Here is a 20,215-nt window from a genome sequence, read left to right on the forward strand (position 1 = left end):
CATTATAGCTGCCTAATTTTGAACTTGAAGAAGTGCAACAGTTACTACATCAGAATGACTGAATGGGCTATAACTTTCCTGTCATCCAGAATTTGTAGAATTCACACCTAATCACTTTTGTAACATAAAAATACAGTGGTGGCTCGCTAGACAGTTACCCCACATGACAGTTTTTTTGGCTAGACATTGGCTTTTTGCGATCGCTATAGCGATTTGCAAAACAGTGATTCCTATGGGGGAATTTCGCTGGACAATGTTTGGTCCCTGCTTCGCAAACCGATTTTCGCTAGACAACGATTTTGACAGCTTCCTCTGCGCTTGCAAACAGGTGTTTTTGGGACTTAAGCTTCGCAAGACAGTGATTTAAACAGCTGATCGGCAGTTCGCAAAGCGGCTTTCCTATGGCCGATCTTCGCTAGACAACGACGATTCTTCCCCACTGGAACACATTAAACAGGTTTCAATGCATTCCAATGGGGAAATGCTTTTCGCTAGACAATGATTTCGCTAAACAGCGATTTCAGTGGAACGAATTATCATCATCTAGCGAGGCACCACTGTACAGCAAAGTGATAAACCCAAGAAAACAAAGATTTCTGTACAAATTGAACCTGCTCTATATCCTATCTTCTTATCTTCTTTGGATCTATAGTCACTACAAAGCCCACAAATTTAAACTCTTATTACAAGTAGACTTGTCAAGACCGACAACTGCTTGCCTGCACAATACTTAAGGAGCACAATGGCTTGCAGTGGGCCTCACCCACTATTTCAGGGTCAAATGCTCCACTGCTAAGGCTGAAGACTATCATTCATGCATGCATAAAAGCAAGGTCAGAAATGAACAAGGGCTTCACCAAACTAGTGGCATCAAGCTTTGAAAGAATCTTAACATGCAGCCGCCTGTAAAATATTAACAAGAAGAGGAACATGGTGGAATCTTTTGAAGAGCTGGCCATCCTTCCTTAAAGATGTCACAATGTAGTGTTATAGTACAGGTCCCAAATTCAATTCCCAACACTGCCACTGAAAAGCATTAAAGGAGAGGTAATTCAAAAAACTTTTGCCTGGGGCCCTGAACAGGCACTTCTTTTCAGAGTGCCCAGTAATGGGCAAGGTGATTCAAGGGTCGAATGGTATAAGTACCTTCATCAGCTCTGTAAGCCCAATATCAATGGCAGGAAAGCATGGAACCACACTTCTGCAAACTCACAAGTTCCTATCAGGTCCAAAAGACATGTCATTAATATCCCATGAGCAACAAGACCGAATGCAAGGGAAAGATCTCAAGTGACAATATTAGTATGCATGGTTGACAAATACTTGGGCTCTTGAACCAGCGAATGCAAAAGTTTCGAAGTTCAGCAGATGGTGAAAGGATGCCCACTGCATATGGCACTTCCTTGTACAGCTTCTCATTCTGCACAAGGCCCACTTAATTTTATAGATGTAATCTACAAATAACTTGGACATAAATATTTATTACTAGAGCTATCATCATCATATAGAACCTGGAATAAAAGATTTTCATATAGAGAGCCAATGATTTCATACAGACTTTTTTTTAGCACAATGTAACAGAAGCTAATGCAGAAAGTATAGTATTTTAGAAAACCTCAAGTCCCTCTCTTGTACAGCTGTTCAGGTCCCAGCAACAAATCTCCTACGCAACTGGCAAATATTGCCTTCCAGTCTCTTGTGAGTAACTTAGTTTGAGACATGCTTCCAGATGTTTGGATTTGAAGCAAATGCTGGCTCTTGAGAATCATTTTTGTAAGATGCAAGATTAACCACCTGATGTTTTGTAGGACTCTGTCCCTAACAATGGCTGTCATTGTAGAACAGCACTGCATGCTGTGTCTGCAGTAACATTTTTGTCTAATAAAAAAGAGGCTCTTAATGGTATTAATGTTATTTAAGCCCTCTTTTCAAGTTGAGACAGATCATTTAATTTTCAATCCATGAAATACAAAGATAAGCAATACAGAGGAGGACAGCTGCTTTTATTGTAATCCATTATATCTATTAACAAAGCTTTGTTTATGAGAGAGCTTATACAAATCATTTCAACTTCATTTTCAATTGATGCAATTTCACATTTGAGTCAAAAGATAATTTTGCTTTGAATACAAACTGTTGAAAGCATTTCTCAACTTAAATTGTTGATGGAAAATGGGTAGCCACTAGTTTTCACTTGTGCGGCCGTCCCATGGAGCCAGAGAGCACTGTTGGAAAGCTGTCAATGTGATCCTGAATGACCTCTAGAATAGGGTTCCACGGATTTCTGTATAATTTAAATTACTCCTGCTGTCTCTGGTAATCCTACTTCAGTGGATAGCAGGAAAAAATGTAGTTCTCAGATGAAGCTTCTGCCTCTAAAGATACACACCTCTTAATAATGGCATATGGGGGAAAAAGCAGATTGGATCAGTCCTACTTTCCAACTTTAACTGGACTTATTCCTGGAGTACAGTGGGGTCTTGACTTGAGAACTTAATCCGTATTGGAAGGCGGTTCTCAAGTCAAAAAGTCTGTAGGTCAAGTCTCCATTGACCTACAGTGCACTGAAAACCGATTAATCCCGTAACAGGCCGTTTTGGTTTTTTTCTGGTCTGTAAGTCAATTCTCAGGCTGCAAGTCAAACCTAAATTTTGCGGCCAGAGAAGTCTGTAACTCAAAAAGTCTGTAAGTCAAGCCGTCTGTAAGTCAAGGGTCCACTGTATTATTTCACAGTGAACATTACATAATATTGGAAAATCTTGGAAGCTCAACTGCTGTCAATAATTTCACTGATTGAAGCTGGGTCCTACAGAATGGCAAACCTAGCTTTTATCTCTTTGCAATTTTGTGTAGACAAAGTCCTTGTCCTAATCCTTACGGCTCTCTCTAAAAGTGCAGTTTGATTTTTCCCCCAAAAGTGCACTCCTGCTTTTACAATCCCCTTGCCAAGATTAAAGTACAGCAAAATGTGCTCCTTATATACTGTCCCGTAGCACTTAAAGCACTTTCTGAGTGGTTTACAATTTTCATTATATAGGCTACACATTCCTCCCCCCACCGCGTGAGCTGGGTCTTCATTTTATCAACCTCAGAAGGATGGAAGGCTGAGTGAACCTTAAGCTGGCTACCTGGGATTGAATCCCAGGTCATGAGCACAGTTTTGGCTGCAGTACACCAGTTTAATCACTGTGTCAAGGCTCTTTAGAAAATTTACCGAGGACCTGACTCACCAAATCCCCCCTGATTCAATGGGCCTACTCTAATGTGACTTACTGTGCTAAGCAACAGGATTTTGGCCAATGTTTTGTATAGACTGGGCTCGCTGTGGAAGAAAATGAAGTGAAGATTGGCACTTTGGAGCTGTAAAGAGATTTTGGCAGTTTGACTTTTCCACTGCTCTGCTCAAAACCACACACCATACAGTAAAGGACATTTAATAAGGGAAACCTCAGATAGATTATGAAACTGATATGGCTGAAGCAAAAGTTAACACTGCTATAAATAGATATTTAGCACAATAGGTAAACGAGCTTACCTCCTCTTGGCATTTCATTTATAAGGCTGGCTTCTGAGCTTTCGATCACTATACACTCATATCTCTTTTGACTGGAATTATCACATCCACGTACTTCAAATTAAATTCTAATTATTACAAATGCATTATGAGCACAACTTGTGTTTTCAAATGTTCCAATGCAGTAAGCCAGTGCCTACCCTGAAATATGGAAGAACTGTGCTTAGTTGCTTTCTAAAATACAGACCAAAGGAATAAAATTGAGTAAAATTCAAGCCGTTCCTTCAGTACTGATTTGAATGGAAGAAAGAAATGAAAAGTAGGTCAACCTTAGAAATGTAGACCCATAGCTCTTCCTTGCTTTGGCAAAAATGCAAGGCAATATTTTATATAATCCTGTTCCTATGCAAGCACTCTTTTTTAAAAGCCAGAAGTCATTTACAGATTGTGCTTTGCTGACTCCCAACAAGAAGCCCGTTGGCACCTCAATGAAAGGTTGTTTCTTTTAAGAAAAGCTGGTACCAGTAATACATTTTGTACACGTTTACCTCCCTTCATCTTTAATGTTTTGAAAAACAAATGCATAGGCTGAGAGTGGCAGAATGTTTCCCAGCCCCATAGCTGTTGAAGACTCCTAGATCTTACACAATGAAGTCAAGATTCTTTAGTTTGAACATCAGGCTAATATTCAATGACCAAAATCCTGCTGTTAGGGTAATAAACTGCACCAGAGTAGGTCCACAGAATCAATGGAGATTTGGTGAATCAACTCCTCCATATGTCCCATTGATTCAAATGGGTCTACTCTGTGATCTACTATGCTAACATAAGTTGCAGTAAGAGTAGGCTCATTTGAATCAATGGTAATTATGGAGATGACTCACCAAATCCCGACTGATTCAGTAAGTCTACTCTATGCAATTTACTACAGCAAGCAACAGGATTCTGGCCACTGGATCTTCACCAAACTATATAATGCGGTTTACAAGAACTAAATGAAAGCACTTGTGAAGAACTGAAACAAACATGCTGTCAGTCAGCCTGCTGAAACTCTAAATCATTCAGACTTGTGTATTCTTTGTGTTTCCTCTTTGCCCTCACTAGGACATAACCATCGAATGGTCTATCCACTGCACAGTTTAATTGGAAAAAAAGACTAATTTGGTTGGAAGGGGAGTCCTACACAATGGCATATGCTGAACCCAGATATAATTAACCCACACATTTTATGTGATAAAAATGGCACCTATTGGGAAATGGCTTGCCATACTCCTGACAAAAATCACATATCTGAAACTGTTTACCTGCATTAAAAGGAAAGGCTCCTCTCACATCAGCAGGTGGGATCTTCACTCGAAAAGTCAACTATACCTTTAAAGAGATAAATTTTGTCCAGGCTTCCACTGTTCCAAAGTGCTCAGCGCCCCCCCCCTACATACGCTACTTACATAACAAAGACTATGAACGTTCATGTCAATCAAACAATGCCAAACCTAACTTGCATTTTAGTTCCCAGAAAGATACAAGCCAATTCTGCAGTGCAACTAAGAGGTGAATTATATCCAGTAGTGCCTCGCAAGATGAAAGTAATGTGTTCCGCAAGTAGCGCTGTCTTGCGAAATTTTGATTTTGCGAAAAGCGGTTTCCCATAGGAATGCGTTGCAATGCATTCCTATGGGAACCTCGCAAGACGAATGAATTATTTTCGTCTTGCGAGGCATCGGTCTTGAGAAAAACATTCGTCTTGTGAAGTATGGCCATAGAAGAAGCCGTCTTGCGAGGCACCACAGCGATTGCAAAAACCATTCGTCTTGTGGGTTTTTCGTCCCGCAAGGTGTTTGTCTTGCGAGGCACCACTGTATACACCTTACATTCTAAAATTCAGACAGATTAACGTACCTGCTATTTGCCTTTGGGACAAATGTTTCTATTTTCCTGTTAGACAAATCTACTTTTATACTAACAATTTGACACAAGGCTGCCGGAGCAGACACCAATCCACAGTTATCCAAGTACTAGCCTCAAATGTTTAGATCAATGGATGACTACGCATCTCTGCAGACCTCACAGTGAGTAAAAAGGAAAAGAGTATTCCAATGTAAGTCAGACACAAACAAATGCCATGTGATTCTGAGCACAGGGGACGGCAGGGCAGACTTTGTAAACAAGCCCACAGCTGCTCTGTTATGGGCTGGAACAGAGAGATGGTCCTTCCTACAGCAAATCCGGCTGCATTTGCATCTGCGTGTAGAGGGATCTTTGACAGGCAGACGTCCAAACCCCTGTCAACCAATCCACTCTTCCTTCTGCATGCAGTTCCTTGCCCCTTGTGACAACACACATACAAAAGGTTTGAGTCCTTGCTAAACGGTAACATATTTTTCGACAGCCTTTTCATCCAGCCCATTCACAATTTTCTGCAGTCACAGGCTACAGCTCACTAAGATTATCATCGCGGTTCAAACCTGTGGTCGGGTATAAAGATGACAAACCAACGAGAAAAGCACATTTTAAACTTAGGTTTGAAAAGCAGCGTTTATTGAAAATAAAACATGAAAATTGCCCAGATTCATTTCAAACAAAGATCTTCCTCAGCAGGCACTAACAAGTTTGTTTTAAAACGGACATTCAGATGAATGCATAATGTTAAAGCAAACGCAGCATTGCATAAACAACCCTGAATGTTTAAAATTAAAATTCACATGGCATTCCTTATTATTGGGGCACAGCATAATCCTCTGAGAGAATTTCTGCTAATCGAGCACAGAGCTCACATATTTCTCCTATTCTGGGCAAATCAAATGCAAGTTTGTAGGGGCTTTCAGGGTTCTTGGTGAGATGTAGTGGTTAGAGTGATGGACTATAACTCTGGCGAACAGGGTTCGAATCCCTGCTTAGGCATGGAAAGTCACTGGGGGAACAGAAGTGGCAAAATCATTCACAGTGAAAACCCTATTAGGGTCGCTATACGTTGGTTCCAACTTGACGGCACAGAATGCACACACATCTGCTTTCAACACAAATCAAGGTATAATCTCTCTATATTTCCCTGGACATTTCCCTTTCCATACCTTTTTCATTTTACAGTGAGGGAGAAAACACACACCAATTTGACCATATTTGGATCCAGGGAACTTTACATCTCAATTCAAAATGGGTTAAAAGTCAGTAGTGAAATTAATTGAGTAAGTCTTCCTGAAATGTATATAAAAACCCAGATTAATTTTAGGATAAATTTCACACATTATCAGCACATCAAAGTTCAGGGAACGTTCACTGCTCCCGTTTCTAAATCTACCCAGTCCTGCATTATGGATTGGCTTTGGGACCACTAGCTGGTTGGATAACTCAGTAGTTTAGGCAAAGCTAGAGGTTAGGAGTTTGATTCCCCCACTGTAGCTCCTGCGAGTACAGCTAGCATGTGTAGCCTTGGGCAAGCTGCACAGTCCCAGGACGTCCCCCAGAAGAAGGGAATAGTAAACGACTTCTGCATATTCTCTACCTGGAAAACCCTGAAAAGGGTCGGCATCAATCAGAATTGATTTGACATGACATGCTTGTTCTATTATTGAAGGCACTATGAAGGCTGTTTTGTTCCAGAGGCGTGTTATGTTTAGAAAGACAGAGGAAATCAAGTTTTATGCCAAATATTGATCCTAACCTGATTAACAGGCAATGTTTTAACCAAACGTTTCATTCAACCACTCTGATCTCAGCTCAGGGATCGAGAAACCTTTATCATCAACATAATGCCTTCTCTTCATTACTCTCATTTATTTGGCCATACCACATAAATGCTGAAGACAGATTTCATTAGAACGGCAATCCCTCAAGGGTGAGACAGCGGTCGTTTACCAGAGTGCAAGCATTTTATGAAGAGGTCACTGAGGAACAAATACTGTCGTTAAATCCAGGGTATGTAGTTTGGTGGGAGTGAGAATATCACACAATTCACCTGTATATGTGCCATCAATTTGCTGGATAGCAAAGATATCTACCCCAGATATTGCTCTGTGGAAGCCTGAGTAACCTGGAAGGGAATACTTCTGGGATTTCATTGTAAGTCTTTGCCAGCAATGCCAAGGAAAACAGTAGGCATGGGATTTTTATTGCCCCCCTCCCCACAGAGGGACATGGTGGCGCTGCGGGCTAAACTGCAGAAGCCTGTGCTGCAGGGTCAGAAGACCAGCAGTCCTAAGATCGAATTCACGCGACGGAGTGAGCGCCCGTCGCTTGTCCCAGCTCCCGCCAACCTAGCAGTTCGAAGGCATGCAAATGCAAGTAGATAAATAGGGACCACCTTGGTGGGAAGGTAACAGCGTTCCGTGTCTAAGTCGCACTGGCCATGTGACCACGGAAGATTGTCTTCGGACAAACGCTGGCTCTATGGCTTGGAAACGGGGATGAGCACTGCCCCCTAGAGTCGAACACGACTGGACAAAAATTGTCAAGGGGAACTTTTACCTTTACCTCCCCACAGAATTCAGCAGAAATTTCCCCATAAGATTTGCAGTTGTTTTAGCTCAAAGAATCAAAGTTCTCAGAGGTGTTTCAGGACCCTCATCTGTTCTTTGCAAGGCTCTCTCTGCAGGTGGCCATAAAAGCAAGGCCATGGGTGCAGCTTTCTAAGCTCCACCTGGAAATGCAAGCATTAGGTGAGTGGTAGCTTTTTTGAGAGGCACCCTCTATGGCAAATGAACAGAGAACAGAGTGCCCAGTTGCTTTTCTTAACCATATAAGTTCAAGGGATCCCAACTGCTTTGTCCACTGAGAACCTAGTACAGTCTATTCTGACTGATGGCAGCTCTCTGTCAAAGAACATCTTTCCTTTGTGTGGCTACTGTTGTTAGGTGCCTTCAAATTGGAAGGGCTTTCAAAGTGAGTGAGATATTTAAGGAGTGGTTTTACCAGTGCCACCCCCTGTGAATTTCTGTGGCTGAACAGGGATTTGAACTCAGGCCTCCTGAATCCTAGTCCATCACTTTATCCACTACACTGCACTGGGCATCCCATCTCTCAACTATGCCTCCTTCTAAGACAACTCACTTATTTCACTCAACTACACTATATTCCTCATGTCTCAAAAGCAACCCCAATAATCAAAATCTAACTCTCAAATTTAAAAGCACGTACTATTGAAGCAAGTCATTTAATTTCTAGATTTCTGCCTGTTCTTTCCGATGGCACACATTTCTTTTTAAATATATATAAACTTAAGGACTTCGATTCCCATCAGTTATGCTGCCTTAAGCAAGTAAGTACAACTGTTTCTTTACATCAAGATGTAAAAGAGTAGAATAGCAAGAACACAAATATGAGAGTGTATAGCCTTTTAAACAGGCTGCATGGCTGAAAGCCCATTTAAAAATTATTCATGTGCTATCAAACCACTTCTGGTGACTCTCCCGGGGGGTTTCCTAGGTATCAAGCAGATAAGTCGTTTACACTTCCTCTTTCTGGTGGCAGCTGGGGCTGTTCAGGATGCCTACGCTCATACTGGTGGCAGGGCTTGTTAAGTCCATCAGCTATAAAAACTCCAGGTGAGCTTGGCTGGCTCCTGTCCGAGAAAGCATCACGGTGATTCAAACTTCTGGCTCTAAAGTCAGGTCCTCTAGCCCATTGAACTATACAGCTCACCATTTACTAGTAGCTCTATATCTACTAGTAGATATAGTACTAGTAGACGTGGTGGCGCTGCGGGCTAAACCGCAGAAGCCTGTGCTGCAGGGTCAGAAGACCAAGCAGTCATAAGATCGAATCCACACGACGGAGTGAGTGCCCATCGCTTGTCCCAGCTCCTGCCAACCTAGCGGTTCAAAAGCATGCAAATACAAGTAGATAAATAGGGACCACTTTGGTGGGAAGGTAGCAGTGTTCCGTGTCTAAGTCGCACTGGCCATGTGACCACGGAAGATTGTCTTTGGACAAAATGCTGGCTCTATGGCTTGGAAACGGGGATGAGCACCGCCCCCTAGAGTCGAACACGACTGGACAAATATTGTCAAGGGGAACCTTTACCTTTACCTATATCTATATGGAAAATGCTTTGGGAAAGACAGATGTGATGAGAGAGTGTACATGTTTTTAAGTACCTGTGAATATATGCTTAAGTAAAGTTGACTGTTATTACAATTCTTAACGTAATACTATTACAATACAGCATCTTACAGGGCTATTTAAATAGGAGAACAAGGTCACCTATGTGCAAAGTATTATACTCCTCAAATATACAGCAAACTGAATTTGTTATTTAGCAGTAGCTGCATACAAATCAACACTAAACAAGCCTGAAACATAAATTGCAAAAAGTATGTCCATATGGAAAAGACATATTCTTTAAGTGATTGTGAGGCACCCACCGGGATTCAGCAGCTAAATTCTAACCAACATCTATGATAATCTTGTAGTGATGGCTATAGTGAAATATTGTGGATTGCCACTGAACAGATGCTCATAAGGCAGCTGTTCGGGTAGCACTTGAGATAATTGAAGCCACAGACATCCATTTCAATTTCATAGATACACAAGCTTTCCCTCCTGGCATGTGAAAAGCAGCTTGTCTCTTACTGGGAGTGCGTGGAGAACCCCCATGCATTTCCAAATTACAAGCAATTAAATTATAGCTGCAATTTAAAGATGCTAAATTTAAACAAGCTGAAGATATTAAATCACCTCTTCTGTCATGCCATCTACCAAATAAATAAACACAGATATACCAATTAAATACTAGCATATTCCAAGGTATACACTCTCACCCACGCACCTACGATTATCTTAATTATCAAAATACATCATCAAATTCAGCTAGAATGAGTAGCTGAAAGTTTACCATGACACTGACGATATCAAGACTTTTAGCTATTGAATTGGGCAATCTATTTATTAAGATACTTTTTCTAGTGGGAACAAAGTATCATGATTAAGCCACTTCTAAGTTAGCAGAATTATCTTTAAAGCAGAGGGGAAAGTTCAATTATTGGCTAATGCACAACACAATTTTGTGAGGGAAGGGAGCTGTGCCTTGGCAGGCAGAAGATCTGAGATGTAATCTCTAGCGAGGTTAAAGAGACCTCACGTAGCAAGTTTTGAGGGCTCCGAAGAATAAACGCTGAGAAGAAACTGGAGAATAAAGAGGTCTTTATTGGTAATAGAAAGAAGGCTACCAGATCAGACTCTATGGAAAATATTCTGGAAACAGGGTATCACCACTGAAAATGTTCCTCTTTGAGTACAAGTTACATTTCCTTTCCTGCTCTGAGTTTGTGATCATACTGTTCATTTATTTTTTTATTCTGAGTTAATATACAGGAATATAGGACAGGAGTATTCACATGGAGAAATCAGTTCCAAGCACACCCACAGATGCCAGAAAGCGCAGATATAGAAACTCTATATAGCATAGTCTCTTGTTCCCTCTAGTGGCCAGCTGTGCTAAAGGAACCTAGAAACGCATATTTCGGGGGCATGCGTTATTTAATATTTTCAGGCAGCAAATAATTGAAATTGTGGGTCCTGATCCAGTGGATATGGCCGTCCTATTGTAATTTATCTTGTATGTTAACTCTCCATGGAACCAACGGATAGGAGGGCGCTGGACAGACAAAACTACATATATAAGTAAAACTACACCACTTCTTAAAAAATTCACTGGATCGCTTTAACAGAAACATACTTTCCAACTGCACAAAGTATTCTAAAAATAACCATCTTCCACCAAGATCAGAGGTCCAACTCAGAGTCAAGGCAAGTGCAGGAAGTGTTCTTTTCACATGCTGTGAATGCTTTTACAGTTAAGACTATTAAATCCTCTCATCTGGAGTGAAGGGGAAAAGCTTTGTTGAGTCAAAATTCTATTTGAATGGCCTAGTGCTTTAGTAACATCCATCAAAGCTTAAAGTTTGCCAGATCTCAGCCTAATTCAAATTAACTATTATTCAACACCTCTTTAAGAAGGTCTAAAATACAAAATGGCAAAGATAATTAAGTGTAACCAAAGCACACACCAACCGACATTTAAAGACTACCCAAGAAAAGCAGTTCAAGACAGATATGTTCAACTGCAGAAAATAGAGGATTAGAACTCATCTTTTTACAGAGCTTTAGAATGAACAGATTTCAGGCTTATGGGATCTATTTTATTTAACTAGAATCCAAAAAGCTTGTTCAAAAAAGGCAGAATTAGGGAATTCTGAATCCAGAAGATGTTTTCAAGTAACACAATTAAATGGAGCTAATAGCTGTTTCACAAAAACAAAGGAAAAAAACACACTTCTGTTTATCGCAAAGGCACAGCAAAGGGAAATCTCAGGATCATCCACTAAAATTGAATGCTGAGAAATTTAGGAGCGATAAAAGGAGCTACGTAAAAGTATTCTTTAAGGGTCACAGACAAATTTTGAGATTCAAAATATGATCGCCACCAACTTGGGATAGCTTTAAAAAAGATAGAGATAAATTCATGGAGAATGAAGTTATCAATGACTACTCATATCATCACAATGGCTACAACAGAAGAATGCAACCTCTCATACCACAGGCAGCATGCTTTACAATACCAATTGTGAGAGAACATGAATGGAAGGATGCTGCTGGCTCTACTCATTTATGCTATTTGCAGGATTCTCAATAGTTATTTGGTTGGCCACAGTGGGAATAGAATGCTACTCCAAACAAGCTTTTGAGTTGATCCTGCAAATTTTTTTCTAATGCTTTTACACCTGTTGCACCTCATCATGCAGTGGTTAAACTGCTGTACTGCAGCCAAAACTGCTCACATCCTGGGGTTCAATCCCAGGTAGCTCAAGGTTGACTCAGCCTTCTATCCTTCCGAGGTCGGTAAAATGAGTACCCAGCTTGCTGGGGGGGGGGGCAATGTGTAGCCTGCATAATTAACTTGTAAACCTCCCAGAGTGTGCTTGAAGTGCTATGGGGCGGTATATAAGCAGCACACTTTGCTTTGTGATTTTCTATTTTCTTACCTGCAACCAGGACATCTTGGTACTCAGGGATACTTAAAACATGTGGCTGCTAACAGCAATCTCAGGATCTTATGACACAGGGGTACAGGGACCAGGAAAAGGAAAGTAGTTATTTCTCCAGTAACCAATTTGAATGTCTCATAAGGCCGCAAGAAAATGGTGGACAGGGCTTAATACATCACTCCTCACATGCATGCCTTCAACAGCCAAGGCTAGAATCGTGGGAGCCTATGATATGTCCTAATCAGACCAATGTTTAGTGGACTGGAGAGGAGACTTTGTTGAACATCTGTCTTTGAGCACCATCAAGGACATCTATTATTCCAAAGAAAGACTGCGGAAAGAGGTGACTCTCTTGGTGCAGATAACATCTGACTAGTAGGACAACAATATTAAGAAATCGGCTGGATACACTTCACAGGACCCATCACTATGATGGAAATATTTCTCTTACCCACACACAATCTGGTTTTGTTATTGTGAACTACTTTCAAACCATGAGCTTTGGATGAAGAGTGGCATATACTCATTCTAGATAAATAAATATCAATATCCGTTGCAAAGCATTCTATTTATCAGTTCTTTGCTGGACAGGTCTGGGGCATCTTTGAGACAGGGTCAGTCCATGTGCCCTCAATTTCACCAGAAACAGATCCATTCAACCTCATAATAAATTAAGTCATGCAGTTGATGGGCAAGTCTCTACTTCCAGTTGCTGAAATACTGTTTTCCCTTCTGACTAAGGAAAAAGCTGTAACAGAAGAAGGCAACAAGAATAAGGAAAAGGCCGTGTGGTCCCCAAGATTACACAAATGTCAGACTGGTGATATCTTTCAATGGACCAATAAAAAAATTCAAACAAATTGCAAGCTTTCGTAGAGGTGTCAGTCCACTTCATCAGGCTGAGCACAACCCCTTCACAGACAGTGCAGAAAAATTGTAGACAAGAGACCAAAAACAGATGTTATATGTCTGTGAGAGGTGATCCCGGTCCTCTTGGGGCTACAGTCTCAAACATCTTTGCAGGATGGTTTTGGATTTTTGCACCCACTCTTAAGACTCAAAGGCTGTCAATTACTCTGTGATTGTCCCCACCACCGCATTGCCTGCTTGTAACATAAAGTTTCTTTTTGACTGTGGAGGTGGATGCAACACCATGCTGCTACACAAACAGGAGCATGAAGATCTGATTTTTACAACAAAAAATTAAGCTATGTAATGATTTTTCCAAAACAACAGCAACAACAGGTGACTGCTCAGTCCTGGCACCATCGCTCCTTACTTTTTAATATGATAATACTCCTGCAAGCAAGCCAAAGTACAGAAACAAACAATAGTATTGACGATAGAAGTGACTACTGAGACGTGACCAAAAAAAGAGTATCTATCATAGGCATAGGCGACATAAAATCTTTAAACTTTATGGAAAACAGAATCTCTGTTTATTAAGAGAAACCCAGGGACATGTTATACCAGCACATCCTTTTCAAGTGACATTCCTGCTGTATTTAAAAGAGGACAATCCAGTTCTTGCAGCAAGTGAATTGATATTCCTGTGGCCATACGTGCCCTGGGCCCTAATGGATGCATCACTGTTTAACTGTCTTTGCAACCCCATAATCAAAAGAGAAGAATACAGCCATGGATGCAAGCATTCCCCCCTCCCATAAGTTCTCTGTACTTTCACAGACTGCCTGTGTCCCTGTTTTTTTCTGATCAATTTAATCAAACTCCTGATGAAACAAACAAACATATCAGATGGCAACAATATATATAAAAAAGAAATCAAACCAAGGATATGGAATGAGGGGATATAACCAGAATCATATTGAAACTCTGAAATGATTACAACAATATATTTTATAGGTCCCCTGCTGTGTTACTTGTGAACAGATTCACGTGCAGAACTTAGCGCAATTCAGCAGCAGAGCTCAAGAGAAATTTTGCAATAGTGGGTTCACCAAGATTAACTCTGGCTCTCAGTATTCCTTATTCACCCCTGCTTCCCCTTCCCTTTCCCACCCGAATGTCCCTCCAGTGCCAAATACAGCATCAGAAATGCAGGATACTCAGAAAAGGGGTTTGTGCTCCAATACTTTGTAAAACACCATGCACAATGGCTTTTTGTCAGAAAGCCATTTCAATTTTTCCCAAATAATTATAATGTGACTGTAGGAAAGCCTAAACATTCAGTGGAAAGCCCAATCAGACTCAATCCAAAAAAGAAGCAAATCAGTTTGCAGACAATCTCAGCATTTCAAACTGAACTGTTTAATTGAAAAAGTAAGTGAGATTAGAATACTATGCTGATCTGATTGTTATGTGGTATTAAGCTCCATCCAACCTACCACAATCTTAATGGTTTTTTCAAAGTATGTGAAGAATTTATGGTGTAGTTTTACTGCCATCCACTTAGTAAGTTTCCATGGCCAGACAGTGATTTGAATCCAGGTCTCCTGAATCCTAGTTCATTACTCTATCCACTACACCAACCAGCTCTCTTAGCTGATTTACACTACCTGATTCTTGAAATGTGAAAGAACCCTCTCAATTTCTTATGGCAATTAACACAGAGTTATAAGCATTTTATCCAATCACGGAGATAATCACCGTAACAGAATTTGGACAGTGCAATGATTCTGTATAGGAAGGACAGGCCGGCTATACACCATCGCCCGGGAGATGCCAGAACATGAGAAGGCAGGACTCAATGATACCTGGACTAAACATTTTGGGCAAAACACAAAGGAATAGTTGTTTTAACTCTTTTATAATTGCTGGACGAGCAAACAAATCCCAAAAGTATGGTGGAAGACGAAAGCAATCACTATACTGAAATCAGGCAAACAGCCATCAGATCCCAAAAGCTAGAGGCCAATAACTGGGACACTGTTTGTTGACCTTACAGCAGCATATGATAGTAAAGGTAAAAGTTCCCCTTGACAATTTTTGTCCAGTCGTGTTCGACTCTAGGGGGCGGTGCTCATCCCCGTTTCCAAGCCATAGAGCCAGCGTTTTTGTCCGAAGACAATCTTCCGTGGTCACATGGCCAGTGTGACTTAGACACGGAACGCTGTTACCTTCCCACCGAGGTGGTCCCTATTTATTTACTTGCATTTGCATGCTTTTGAACTGCTAGGTTGGCAGGAGCTGGGACAAGCGATGGGCGCTCACTCCGTCGCGTGGATTTGATCTTACGACTGCTTGGTCTTCTGACCCTGCAGCACAGGCTTCTGCGGTTTAGCCTGCAGCGCTACCACGTTCCTAGCATATGATAGTACCCACTGTCAATTGCTGCTTATAAAGTTCTACCTCCTTACTAAAGATCATAGACTAAAATAAATAGTTCTACTTCCTTACTCAAGATCACAAGCTAACAGAAACAGAAGATTTTTTTGTTGAATATCAAGGGAGGCACAGTTGATGGAGAAATCAAAGGAAGAGACTTCCACAGGATAGCGTCCTGACACCATTATTTTTTAACATTTACACAAATAATCAGTCAACATTCCCATACTTCTGATCTGTGCTGATGTTCTTGCCAGGGGGAAGATTTTGAGTCCACTGAGTGAGCTCTATCTAACCTCTGCATTATAAGATCTTTCTGTATAATACAAAAACAACTAGCTGAAATCAAACTGTTTAAAATACAAGTTTGTGCCTTCCATTTAAGGAACAGAAAATCACAGAAACCTCTTAGCTGGGAAGGCAAAATGTTCCAACTGTCCTACCACAGGATATTTGGGTGTCGCTCTAGATCAAACCCTGAGCTACAAAAAAACCTGTCTAAACATCAAATAAAAAGTTGCTGCCAGAAATAACTTACTTAGGAAATTGGTTGGGTCAGACTAGGATGCACACCCACAAACAATAAGCACATCAGCTTTGTCTCTGTATTGCTCCACAACAGAATATGCTAGCACTGTATGGTATAAATCAGCACATGTCAAAAAGTGGATGTAGCTCCTAATGGATCTTTAGACTGGCTGTCTAAAACCTATGCACAATGAAAAAGTAGATAATCTGGCTGGCATTGCCCCTCTGGACGCATGCCGAGAGGTGCCAGCAAATAACGAACAAAAAAAGATAATACAGTACCAAACTCATTTACTTCATAAATACCGAGTTTCCAGATGATGGCTAAAACTCTAAGAATTAAACCAGAACAGGCTAGGCTAAACCTATAGAGAGGAAAAACAGCACACCTTGTCAAATGGATAAATGCTGAAGACACGATTCTGGCTGGACTATCTGGAAGTCACTTAATACATTTGAAAAGGAGTAGGAGGATCAAACAATAAATAAATAAAATCAAGGTACTTAGATATAGGATAAATTCTCTATGAATGTAGAGAAATTCAATAAATGCAACACTTACATGTATGTAATTTATGCCCTACCATTTATATAAAAGAAGATCTAGTAGGTGGCCAAGATAATGCTATTGAAGTAACCTGCTTCTGGTAAAAAAAGTAAGCATTTTAATTTATTTTCATTTTATTTAAATTTTACATATATCCAGTCTGTAGTACAAGGAAAATGTCATTGCATGGCAACAGAGTGAACTCTATAGCATCAGTTAAAACTATTCTAGTTGATGTACCCTCTTCCAGTGCAATTTAATCCTTATTTCAGGCAAACGCACCCACACACAAAATGGTTACCAATTACAACTGCATCAGAAAAAACAAAAACATCAGCATCAACCGAACCCATGCTGACATCCCAGCATAGTCTCTCAAAGGGCTGGTGCTCTTTATCACATTTATAAAGCAAACATAATCCAGTTCAGATTCATCATGCCAAGAGGGAAAAAATCAATTCTCCCAATAGCTTTTTCCACTACAGCTACTGTACAGTGAATGAAATAAGCACTGGCAGAATCACTCTTCATTCTTCGGTTTATGTCCAAATACACAAAGACACCTCATGTGTTGACTAACTGAAGGTTACCAATGTTGTTCGATTTCTCTCATTAGCCCATTTACCCTAGCCTTTCAGCCAGTGTTGTAATGGGCCATCAAACAATTCCAATTTGCAATGACTCTCTGAAACAATGACATCCAAAAGGTCCCTCCAAGTATAATATTCCAATTGTCTCTTACCAAGTATTTACTGCCCTTTCATGCTGGTCATCCTAATGACATATACACAGTTCCTAGCCTGACAGCTAATTCAGGGATGTAGAGAGTTCAAATTCCAGATTTCACTGTCCCAGGACTGGGGTGTCTTCAGCCTTTCAGAGACTACAACTCCCACAATTCCTTACCATTGACCATGCTGACTGCGGCTTCTGAAAGTCGAGATCCAAAAATATCTAGAAAGCCAAAGGTTTTCCACCAAAGTTCACCCTCCGCCATTCCCTTTTAGCCCATGCCCAACAGTTTTGGACACCCCCCCCCCAAGTTGACTCTGTAATTGCCACCTTCAGTTCCACTGCCCCCAGGCACACCACACAAAAGATCAAAAAGAAGGGCCTTTGGGAAAGATAAAAGAAGCAGAAATGGGGAGGAAAGGCCAGTGGTTCAAGCAGCTTCAATTTATGTATATCTGGCTCGAAACCCCCCTTTTAAAAAGTTCTGTTACCCCCTCCACCTCCAAAGCAAAAAGTCAGGCCAACACTCTGTGGTCCTACTGTTCAATTACTCCACACATGTATTTGCATGGATACGCCCCAGTACTGTACCATTCTCTGGACTGATTATGCCAAGATTCACACAACCATTTCTCTTTTATTACTCACCATTATATTTAATGTAGAAGTCACCCATCCTTTGCCTTGTCCAACTTATCTGTCCGCCTCTTTATGTGAGGATCATTTTGTTTCCTGATTTGCCTTCAAGAGATGTAATGCTAGCCCTGCATGTGTATTTCTCAAGTACAATATCAGACAATTCTTCCCATTAATATCTAAGAAAAAAAATAGTGGTTTCTCCTCGTACAGAAAACTCACCCAACGCCATCTGCAATGTATACAGTTCTCAGGTGCAGCTGAATAGAGTTGATATACTGCTTGAATGAATTGCCACGGAAAGCGGTAATCAGGATGGCTTCATCTTTAGACAGTGGATTAGACTAGGGAACCCTCTTACCCCTTCTCTCTGAAAGTTTCAGTCAGGGTTTCCAGTGCTCTGAATTCCAAAGATGAAGCAGAAGCCACAATAATGATATCACTTCATACAACAAATACAGATGTTCTTAAGTGAAGATGAGCCCCCTTCTAAAATCCTCCAATACTTCAGCTCCCTTCACCTATGATTACTTTATAGGCTTGCAAGGATATGAGAGTTGGGCCCTAAACAGACTGAAAAGTACTCATAGATCTTTGGGCAATTTGCAGAAAAGATCAACATTTCTAATTCCAAGGATTTCTAATTCCTTAAGATTTAACAATCATAAAGACAAAAGGCTTCTGAAATTGAGAAAATTTGAGGAAGTTTCCCTCTCAGCTTGACTGCTGGTAACCAATACAAATTTCTGAACTAAGCCTATGCTCAGAAGCAACTTGTTCTTTCTATGCATGCCTTCCTGAGCCATTATCTACCATCTAGTTCCACTTGACAGACCTTGCAGTTCTAGTGGGAAACACAGTGGATCCCACAAACTTTAAATCTTGTCCATTGCTGATATTCTTCTGCTACATAGCCTTCCAGTAAACTACTCCAATGTTGTTAGGGAGAACCTGTGGCACTTTAAACTTTGCTGAAATACTACTCCCATTATGCCTGATCAACAATGCTGACTGGAAGCTGGATGTGAACACAATTTGAAGGCCACTGATTTCCCACCAGTTCTGTAAGATGGGGAAAAAGATAAGAGTCTGTAGTTTTTTTCCTCTGTTCTCAAATATTATAAATTTGCATAATCTAACACAGTGCCCTTGAGATATAACTTCCATCATCCCCAGAAAGCAAAGTCAGCAGACATCATCAGAGCTGCATTCCAACACAAGAGCAGCAATTTAGAAAAGGATAAAGGATAACATTGTTCAGTATGCCATTACTTCCTACAGTGGCAAGCCATATATACTTCAGGCGATTCCACAAGCAGCACAGAAAGAATACAGCTCTTCCTAAAGCAGTGGTTGCCAATCTTTGGCTGTCCAGATATTTTACACTTTGATTCCCATAATTCCTTACCACTGGCTATGCTGGTTGGCGTTTGTAGGAGCTAAAATGCAAAATACCTGGTGAGTCAAAGACTGAGCATCACTGCCTTAGCGTTTGCACCATGCACTCAGTATTCAGCAAAATACCACTGCCCGAACTTGGAATTTCCTATTAACTCTTGCACTCAGATTACTACAGGTACTGTTTAAATGCCGATCCTCCAAATTGATTTGTTAGATTCCCATCTCTATTTTCCATGTTTAGTGCATCGAACACAACAACCCTGAAGGAAGTTATCATTACAAGTGCAAGGACTGTCCAACGGGAAAACTATCTTTCACTGAAACTTGGAACAGCTGAGTGTGGAGAGGCCAACCAGATCCACCAACCACTCTGCCGACTGGCCTTCCCTTTCTCGCCCATTCTTCACAGTGGCCACAACTCTAGAAATGCTCCGGACTGTATTTGGCTCCAGTGCCTCCTTTGCTCCCAAACACAGCGTTGGCCCTGCCGGATAAGCCCAAAGGTCTATTGATTCCCAATGAAGCCAAACTGCAACACCTCCACCACCACCTCTTCCTATTGCATGTGGCCTCCACCCCTACAGCATCACG

General features: G+C 40.9%; 1 protein-coding gene across 1 annotated transcript in view; it reads right to left on the reverse strand.

Moving 5' to 3' along the window:
• MOSMO (modulator of smoothened) overlaps positions 1–20,215 on the reverse strand; it is a 51,101-nt gene that overhangs the window by 30,119 nt on the left and 767 nt on the right. The window lies entirely within an intron of this gene.

Source organism: Pogona vitticeps, chromosome 13 (genome assembly GCF_051106095.1).
Source record: "Pogona vitticeps strain Pit_001003342236 chromosome 13, PviZW2.1, whole genome shotgun sequence".
NCBI lineage: Eukaryota > Metazoa > Chordata > Lepidosauria > Squamata > Agamidae > Pogona > Pogona vitticeps.